The sequence below is a fragment of the Nannospalax galili genome, unplaced genomic scaffold, assembly GCF_000622305.1.
Source record: "Nannospalax galili isolate Female #2095 unplaced genomic scaffold, S.galili_v1.0 scaffold8, whole genome shotgun sequence".
Taxonomy (NCBI): Eukaryota; Metazoa; Chordata; class Mammalia; order Rodentia; family Spalacidae; genus Nannospalax; species Nannospalax galili.
This window is the reverse complement of record NW_008358318.1, coordinates 1,569,863-1,578,356: the sequence shown is the minus strand read 5'-3', so window position 1 is coordinate 1,578,356 and position 8,494 is coordinate 1,569,863. Positions and strand designations below refer to the sequence as shown.

Below are 8,494 nucleotides of genomic sequence, written 5' to 3'. Positions count from 1 at the left end.
GTGTGTGTGTGTGTGTGTGTGTGTGTGTGTGTGTGTGAGAGAGAGAGAGAGAGAGAGAGAGAGAGAGAGAGAGAGAGAGAGAGAGAAGCTCTCAGGAAGGAGAATTTTCTAGGCCACAGTACAAGCTGTGCCCCAGCCTGAACTGGAGTGAGTGGTGGAAGCTTTGGTTCAGGCCTTGCAATCCACAAGTCATGGGGCTGTGGGACAGTCCCTGTTCTCTGAGGTCTCATTGGACCTGTTCCAAGACTTTAAATGCTTCCTTACAAATTAAAATGGATCTTCCTGACCATATCTGATGTTCACCCATCTATATAGCTGGCTGCATCTTAAAACAGACCTGCGGAGCTTGGCAAACTCCTAATGACTGGCCAGACTGCAGACCAATCAAATTAGGAGGTTTTAAGGCTCCCCAGGAAGGCTCTCCAGGTGACCCCCATGTGTGCCCTACAGGAGTGCCCAGCAGACTGAGTGTATGCATGAACTGCTTGGGTGTCAGAATGCAACTTCCGATTCTGTAGGAATCTATGCAGCCCTGGACTGGACAGTCTAACCAGCTACCAGGACACGTGGTGATGGGTATGTCGGTACATGAGCCACATGAGGAGTGGCAAGGCTCGTGTGGCAAGGACTATGAATGTCCCAAAGTGTGTTCCAGTGGGAAAGAAAAACCTCCCTGACCAAGTCAGTGCAAACACTGCATGCCTTCCCAGGCCCCTTTGATGGTCCAGAAGGGCTTGGCATGTCACAGTTCTGAAGGGCTCTGCATTGAGGAAGCCTGTTTGCTCCCTGGCCATAAAGGACTCCCACAGAGCCTAGTACAACCAAGTGCCCAGGAAGTACCTGGTGTCACATGGTGCTTTTTATGTGTGCACTTTAGGGACCAGCTGAAGGGTCCATGGGGCACTGGAGGTGTAGACAGTGGAAGGTGTCTGAGTCAGAGGGCAGGCCCAGGCTGAGAGGGCTTTTTTCTGTACCTCTGGGGTAGGTAGGTGTTCATTAGACAGTACAGCTGTGGGTGTATGGGCTGAGACCCTGGTGGGGAGGCTGTTAGAGCTTGGGGTTTCCTGTGAGCAGCAAGAGGCAATTGGGGGCTCAGCATATGGCCCAGCTGGGGTTGGCAGCCCAATGCTCTTTGCTTTCATCATATGGGGTAACACTTTTGATGTGACAAAATAAAAACAACCCCCACACACCATCCTGCCACACCTGAGCCTGCTGGGAGGGTTCCAGGAGATCCAGCTGAAGCCCTTTCGGCACTAGGCAGGGTGCAGCAGGATGGCACCCATTTCACAGAGAAGCCGAGGCTGGGAGCAGAGCCTGGTTTGCTCAAAGTCTCACTGGGAAGAGAAGGCTGTGATTCAGAGCCAGGCTTTTCTGATTCACGGGGGAACCCCACCCCTCCCCTCACAGATGACAGACAGTGTTGGCTGCTCCCTACAAGCCAGTCCTGAGTTAAGCACTTTAAATACCCCCTTTTTAAAAAACCAAGATATCACACATGGGTCTCTAATGGGCTTCCTTCTCTATCTGACCCAAAGACTAATTTTTTTTTCTATTATTTGTTTTGAGACAAGATCCTGCTACCTAGCCTAGGCTGGCCTTGAACTTTCCATCTCCCACCTCAGACTCAGTGCTGGGATTACATCCAGCCCAAAGACTGATTTTTTTTTTTTTCAGTAAGCCCCTATACCTGAACTTGACGTGCTCTTCCCCAACCCCAGTTAGGCCTTAGATCCTTGTCCTTCCTAGCCTAGGTGGGCAGGGTCTGGGGAGGCAGCAGTCACCCATCCTGCCCAGGCTTCTGGTGGCTCCTGCCTTTCTTCTTTTTAGGAAGATGCACAGTGTGGGCAGAAGTGACCAGAAAGCAAGAATGAGCCCACAGTAATGACTGATTTCAAAGTATCTACATGGTTATGTCCTGACCTCACCCCCTTGTTCCCCAAAGCTCTGGGAATCCTAAGAAGGCACAGCAAAGGTCCAAGTAGCTCTGTGCATAGGACACAGAGGACACTCCAGAGCATGGGCCCACCTTCCGGGTGCAGGGAAGGGCTGCTTCTGGTTGGCAGAGATGGCTAGTAAAGCCTGCTGGGACAGGGGAACTGCCCCGAAGAGCACAGCAGAGTCAGCATGAGCGCAGTCTGGGTGAGGGAGGAACACCGGCCAAACCTACAGGTGGTGGGGGCCTTGTGGAGACAGTAAGAAAGTAATCAGGTAGGAGGCAGGAAGCTGCGGAAGGGTTCTGGTCAAAGGGCCTGCAACAAATATTCACCAGGTCCTAATATGCATCAGGCCTTGAGGCATAGAGATGAACCAGCCTTACTACCTGAAGCTCAGAATCTAGTGACTAGTAAAAATAAAGAAATCATTGTAATCAGTTGAGCATTTTATCTCTATTTTATGAATGAGGACACTGGCCTCAGAGAGGTTTCATAGTTTGTCCAACACCACATAGTCACCCATCCCAGAGGCAAGATTTGTCCAATACCACATAGTCACCCATCCCAGAGGTAGGATTCCACTCTCACGGCACCTGCCCAGCTCTATGTATTTGTAGACTAGGTTTATAATGAGCTGAGGGAGAGGGACTTAGAGAGGGAAGGACTAGGGTAATGACACAGAGGAGGGATTTAAGCAAGATTAGATTAGAGAGGGCAGATTGAGCCAAAAGTTAGCACAGGGGCTGTCACAATAGGCAGACAATGATAATAAGGGGCCACTGGGACCAGGATTGTCACATTGAGCTGCACAAGGTTTGCACTGCATTAACTCACAGGGCTGCCATTCCCATAGATTAGAACACTAGTTCCTTCTTGAAGCTGTGTAGCACACAGTCTCCAGGGAAATGGATAGAAGGAGGGACAAGACACACAGGATTGGGAGTTTGGGGACAAGCCTTGGGGCCTCTGAGTAATAGCTGTCAACCAAACCCACACTGTTATCACAAATTTTATCTCCTGGGGAGGAAGTGGCAGCTAAGCCCCAAAAGTATTGCACACCACACTCCAGGCCAGTTGCTTTTGCATTTCTGCAACAAAGGTTCTGGTACTTAAAGGCATCTCAAGAACCAATAAGTTTGGGACGCTGCCTCTACCCAGATGAGAGGTCCCTAAGGTGCCTGGGGTCATTTGAAGTCGTGAGGAATGATGGGCAAGATGGCTCAGTGGGTAAAGGTGTTTGCTACCAAACCTGATGACCTGAGTTCAATCCCTAAGACCCATATCCCATATGGTAGGAGAGAACTGACTCCTACAACTTGTCCTCTGACCTACACACACACACACACACACACACACACACACACACGCACGCACGCACACACACTCACTCACTCACTCAATCAATCGATAAAACAAGTAAAACAAATAAATATCTATAATGAAGTCCCAAGGCCAAGAAGCCCAGCTCATCTCCAAGCTCCGGCACTTTTAACAATCTGTCCCTCTGTCCCCTGCCCCCCAAAGGGAGACAGGGGGGGACAGGTCTTCAGGTCAGGGCCTCTGTGTCTAGGTGATGCCAGGAAGGTGGGATAGGGTGGTGTAGATGGTGGGGCACACTCTTGTAGTCCTTTCTCCCAGGCTAAGGCAGAGGGGTAAGGAGAGACCTGGGATATAGAGAAGCTGTAGGAGACGTGGGCAGGAATTAACTAACAGGGCCTGGGATCTGTATGAGTTATGGGTGACAATTCATGCTCTGCAGACTGTATCTCTAACCCCTTCCCTTGGACAAGTGACATAACTGTTGCCTGAGTCTCAGCTCCTCACAGTGAAATGGGTATAAAAGATCAATTAGTCTAAGTAGAAAGAGAGGGTGGTGGTCAGAGGGGGTACAGCACCTGGCTGACACTGTCAACACTCCAACCACTAGCCCTGCCCCATGATTCACTCTTCCTGAGACCTGGCCCCAAAGGAAAGGCACTCTATGCTGAGACTGTAAACAGCAGAATGACAGAGATGCAGAGGGAGAAGAGATGGGAGGGGGTGAGGAAGAAGAGGAAGGAGGAGAGAGAACAGCAGCAAAAATGTGTGGGTACTTGGTAAGGCCAGGCAGCAAATGGACAGAAAGGTCCCTGCCCTGCTTCTCTCAGGGTATCATTGAGATCCATTGAGATCTCTTGGGGCAGGGGGTGGAGGCAATGGGTGACCCCCGTCAACTTCTCCCAGAGAAGAAAGGAGGCAGTGGCCTGGGGAGAGGAATCCACAATGCTGATTACAAGAAGCCAGGCCAGGACCTCTGGGGTGGGTATAGAGTGAGGCCCCAAGATAGGGAACCTCATTTCTGGAGCTCAGGGCTGGGCCAGCCCCATACTCTAGCAATGTAGTCCTTGGATCAGGCTACAACATGGAACAGCTGTGGTCCACCTCTATAGAGGGTGCTAGCTAGTCCCAGGGGATACTAGGCACCAAGCTTCCAACCTTCAAACTCCTCTTCTTTTTTTTCTTTTTGAAACAGGGTCTCCCTGTAGCCCCAACTGGTCTGGAACTCACTATGCAGACCAGTCTGGTCTCAATCTAACAGAAATCTGCCTGTCTCTGCCTCCGGAGTGCTGGGATTAAAGGTCTGGGCCACCATGCCCAGCAAAACTCTCATTCTTTACCCAGAGCAAAGTCCTTGCTACCAAACTATATTCTTGAGTAGGTCAAACACACCCCCATCCTCCCAAGAAGCCAGCCTTAGGGACACAGTGTCCTGTGACCCTGCTGCCTGCGGCCAGCTCCACCCTCTAAAAGCTGACTCTGGCTGGGGATGTAGCCCAGTTTGTAAAGTGCTTGTGTAACATGCACAAAGCTCTGGTGTGATGGTGAACACCTGTAATCCTCAGGAGGTAGAGGGGAGATCAGTTCAAGACTATCCTTGAATGCTCACTTCAGCAGGACATATACTAAAACTGGAATAATATTGAGAAGATTAGCATGCCCCTATACAAGGATGGCAGGCAAATTCATGAAGTGCTCCATGTTTTTAGTAAAAAGTGCATACCTTACCAAAAAAAAAAGAAAGAAAGAAAGAAAAAAGACAAAAAGATCATCCTTGGCTACTTAGTGAGTGCCAGGCCAGCCTGGGCTACATGAAACCTTGTCTCAAAAAGGAAAATAGGGCTGGAGAGATGTCTCAGTGGTTAAGAGAACTGGCTGCTTTTGTAGAGGACCCAGGTTCGATTCCCAGCACCCACATGGTGGCTAACAACCATCTGTAACTCCAGTTCCAGAGGAATCCAATCCTCTCTTCTGGATCTCCGTGGGCATTGCACACATGGTGTACTTACATACATACAGGCAATATACTCATATACATAAAATAAAAATAATAAAATATTTTTTAAAAAGGGAAATAAGAAAAACTAGCTGCCCGTGGTGGCAGACACTGTTGGGGTCTAGTCTCATCCCCATGGCAACAGTTGCTTCCCTGCTGAAGACTTCTCTACTCTCTTCCCAATAAAGTCTCTCCTTCCTTAATCAGAATTCATTGTGGATTTCTTCCCCCTGACATCTGTAAAATTATTTACAATAAAGACACATTCACAGTGGGACTAACAAGATAAAAATAACCCAAAGAGAAAAAGAAAGTCAATAATTATATTAAAAGATAGACTGATTCACAAGTCTTACTCGGGGAAAGCTCAGGGTTAGCTGGAGTGACCCTCATTATCTGACAGCGGATTTACTTTGGTCAGGAAAGACCTGGTGCAAAATCCCAAGAAGTATGTACTGACCAAAAAGTACAAATCTTAATGGTTCCAGTTCTCAGGGAGTCACAAAATGTTCCTCCCATTCACGTCCACTTCAGCAATGCCTCCACTGGAGAGAGGGAAGTGGGACATAGGGGAGGATCTCACAGGTGAGACTCAAGCACGCTTCCTGACCTGGAATGTGATAGCAGACTAGAGAGTGGAAAACCTCAAGGAGGCTCTACTGTGTCCCAGATGGCTGACTGCCCCATGTTACCTGGGCTGAGCTCCTCTCACCTGTAGAGTTAGGAGACAGCTTTCCAGGTAGGGAAGGCACCACCTCCTACCATTGGCCCAATGCTGGTGGCAGTTGCTGTGAAGCCGCGTCATCAGAGCAAAGCAGATGCTCAGTCTCCCACTCTGCTGAGCCAAGAGACCTGGTTCAGGCAGTCAGCAAGGTATGTGTGTGTGTACAAAGCTTGGGCCTGGGGAACAGACTGAGGCAGGACCTGAGGGGATCAGAATATACCCCAAACATGCCACTTTGACATAGGATTATTTTGAGTTAAAGGAAATAGAGAAACAGCAGGCACCAGAAACAGCTCACTGCTCTCCGGGTGTGTGGGAAAGCAGAGCAGACATCTCCCTTCATAAAGAAGAGCCAGGCACCGTGGCTCCCGCCTGTAGTCCTAGTCCTTAGGAGACTGAAGTAGGGGATTGCTGTGAGTACATGCCTAGCTTAGGGACAGAGTAAGAACTCATCTAAAAAGAAAAGAAACCATGAATTTGTAAGTTTGTACCAGGAAGTAGAAAAGGAACAGAGGATATGGATCTACATAACAAATTTAAACAACCTCACCTGACCGCATATCCTAGTTCCCTTCCCACAATTTGCTGCCAGGAATCCAACTGCCCCTTTGTCTAGTCACTCCTCTAGAATTCATTCCCCTTCTTTAAACTGGTATATAAGCCCCGAGGTTTAAGCACCTTTTTGGATTTTCACTTATTTTCCATGACTCTCTATGCATAAAGAATTTAAAACATCAGCTGGGTGTGATGGTACACACCTGTAATCCTAGTACTCAAGAGGCAGAGGCTGGAGGATTGCAGTAAGTTCAAAAGTTCAAGACCAGTCTGATCTACATAGAGTTCCAAGCCAGATAGGGCTATATTGTGAGATTCTGTTTCAGAGAGAGAGAGAGAGAGAGAGAGAGAGAGAGAAAGAAAGAACTCAATTAATAAAATTTATATTTTATAGGGCTAGGTGTGGTGTCACATTTTTAATCCCAGCACTTGGGGAGACCCTGTCTCAAAACAATTTTTCATGCCTATTTTTCCTGTTAATCTTTCTTTTGTCTGTTTATTATTCAGGCTCCAGGAAGAAGACCTGAGCAAGTACAGATAATAGTCCTTCTCCTCTATAGAGACAGTTCTGCCATTCAGGAGGTACCATCTCAGTGGTAGAGAGCCTTCCCTACCATGCCAGAGGCCCTGGGTTCAATCCCAACATGTCCCATCTCACCCTAAAACAGTTATGGTATGTCATATAACTTCTAGCCATTTTCTTTTTCCTGGTCAGGAACAAGAATGTGGGAAGATCAGGGTAAGAGCAGGTGTTTTCTTCTGAGGGCATGTTTGAGTATTTTTCCTCAGCAGGTACTGTCCCCTGTGACCAGGCCCAGGTCGACCTGACAAAGGTCAACCAGAGCTGAGTTTCCTAGTTCAGTAGGAAGCAGGTGAGAGGAAGCCTGGGATACAGGATTGTCCATCAGGGAGGTCAGCACCCTTGGGGCAAGAGATGTGCACTCAACCAAGATAGATCTTATAATCTATGCCCTGTGAATGGAAAATTCCAGCATTTTCTAAACACCTTCTAGGGTGCAGTTCATGCATTCCTGTGAGGAGCACACCAGTTATGACTCCCAGTTATCAAATGAAAACAGTGAAGCTAAGAGAGGTTAGGGGCTTGGTTATCAATCCAACTAGTATTAGACAGGATCAGGAGGTAAACCCAGGATCCTCAGAGCCCAAAGCCCATCCTCTCACCAAGTTTAAATTCACACTTTGAAACTTAGCATAGTGGCAAACACCTATAGCATCTACTTTGGAGGCTGAGGCAGGAGGATTGCTCAAGCCCAGGAGTCTGAGACCAGACTGGGAAACCTAGGGAGAACTTCATCTCCAACAAACATGAATTAACTCTTTGCCTCCAAGGCCAATCAAGTAGGCTTAGACCTACCTACTTCTGAAGCCAAAGGTTTTAAATGGGTTTATAGGCAATGCCTCCTGATTCTCAGTCAGGTCAGCTGCCTCTTCCTGCATCCGGGCAGTAACAGGGCCTGGCTTATGGCAGACACAGTGTCCCCCAAGAGTCTGCCCAAACAAGAGGTGCAGGGAGAAAGCAGATGAGTGACAGAAGCAGGAAGCTGAGCACCAGTCCTGGCAAAGAATCTGTCTTGTCTGTCACAGTAGCAGGGATGTGGAAACAAGAACCTGGCAGGCCTCACCACATGCCAGAGTGACAGCCACTGCTAGAAACAGCACTCTGGTGGATGGAGGGAGAGGGAGGAGGCAAGGAGGGACGGCTCCAGCTGTGTCTATGGCATTTAAGAGTGAAGCCAGAAAGAGGGCCTGCAAGTCACAGTGTGGCTGGTGAGGCCAGGCCAGCAGCAGTGCCACTACCATTAGAGCTGCTGAGAAAGGCAGGGGATTCTGTGCTGGAGAGAGTCTGAGAGCCTGGGGCATAGCCAGGGAGAAGCTCCGAGCCTCCTCCCAGTATTTTTTTTTTTTTTTTTTTTTTTTTTTTTTTTTGTAAAGTGGCTGTTTTGC

At 48.6% G+C, this 8,494-nt stretch overlaps 1 protein-coding gene and 1 non-coding gene across 3 annotated transcripts in view; one reads left to right on the top strand and one right to left on the bottom strand.

Moving 5' to 3' along the window:
- The window catches only part of Rab11fip4 (RAB11 family interacting protein 4), a 117,989-nt gene that overhangs the window by 59,497 nt on the left and 49,998 nt on the right, over positions 1 to 8,494 (bottom strand). The gene's annotated exons all lie outside the window — the stretch shown is intronic.
- LOC115068175 lies at positions 4,858 to 4,961 on the top strand. Its single transcript, XR_003847555.1, has one exon. It is a non-coding gene; the product is annotated as a U6 spliceosomal RNA (small nuclear RNA).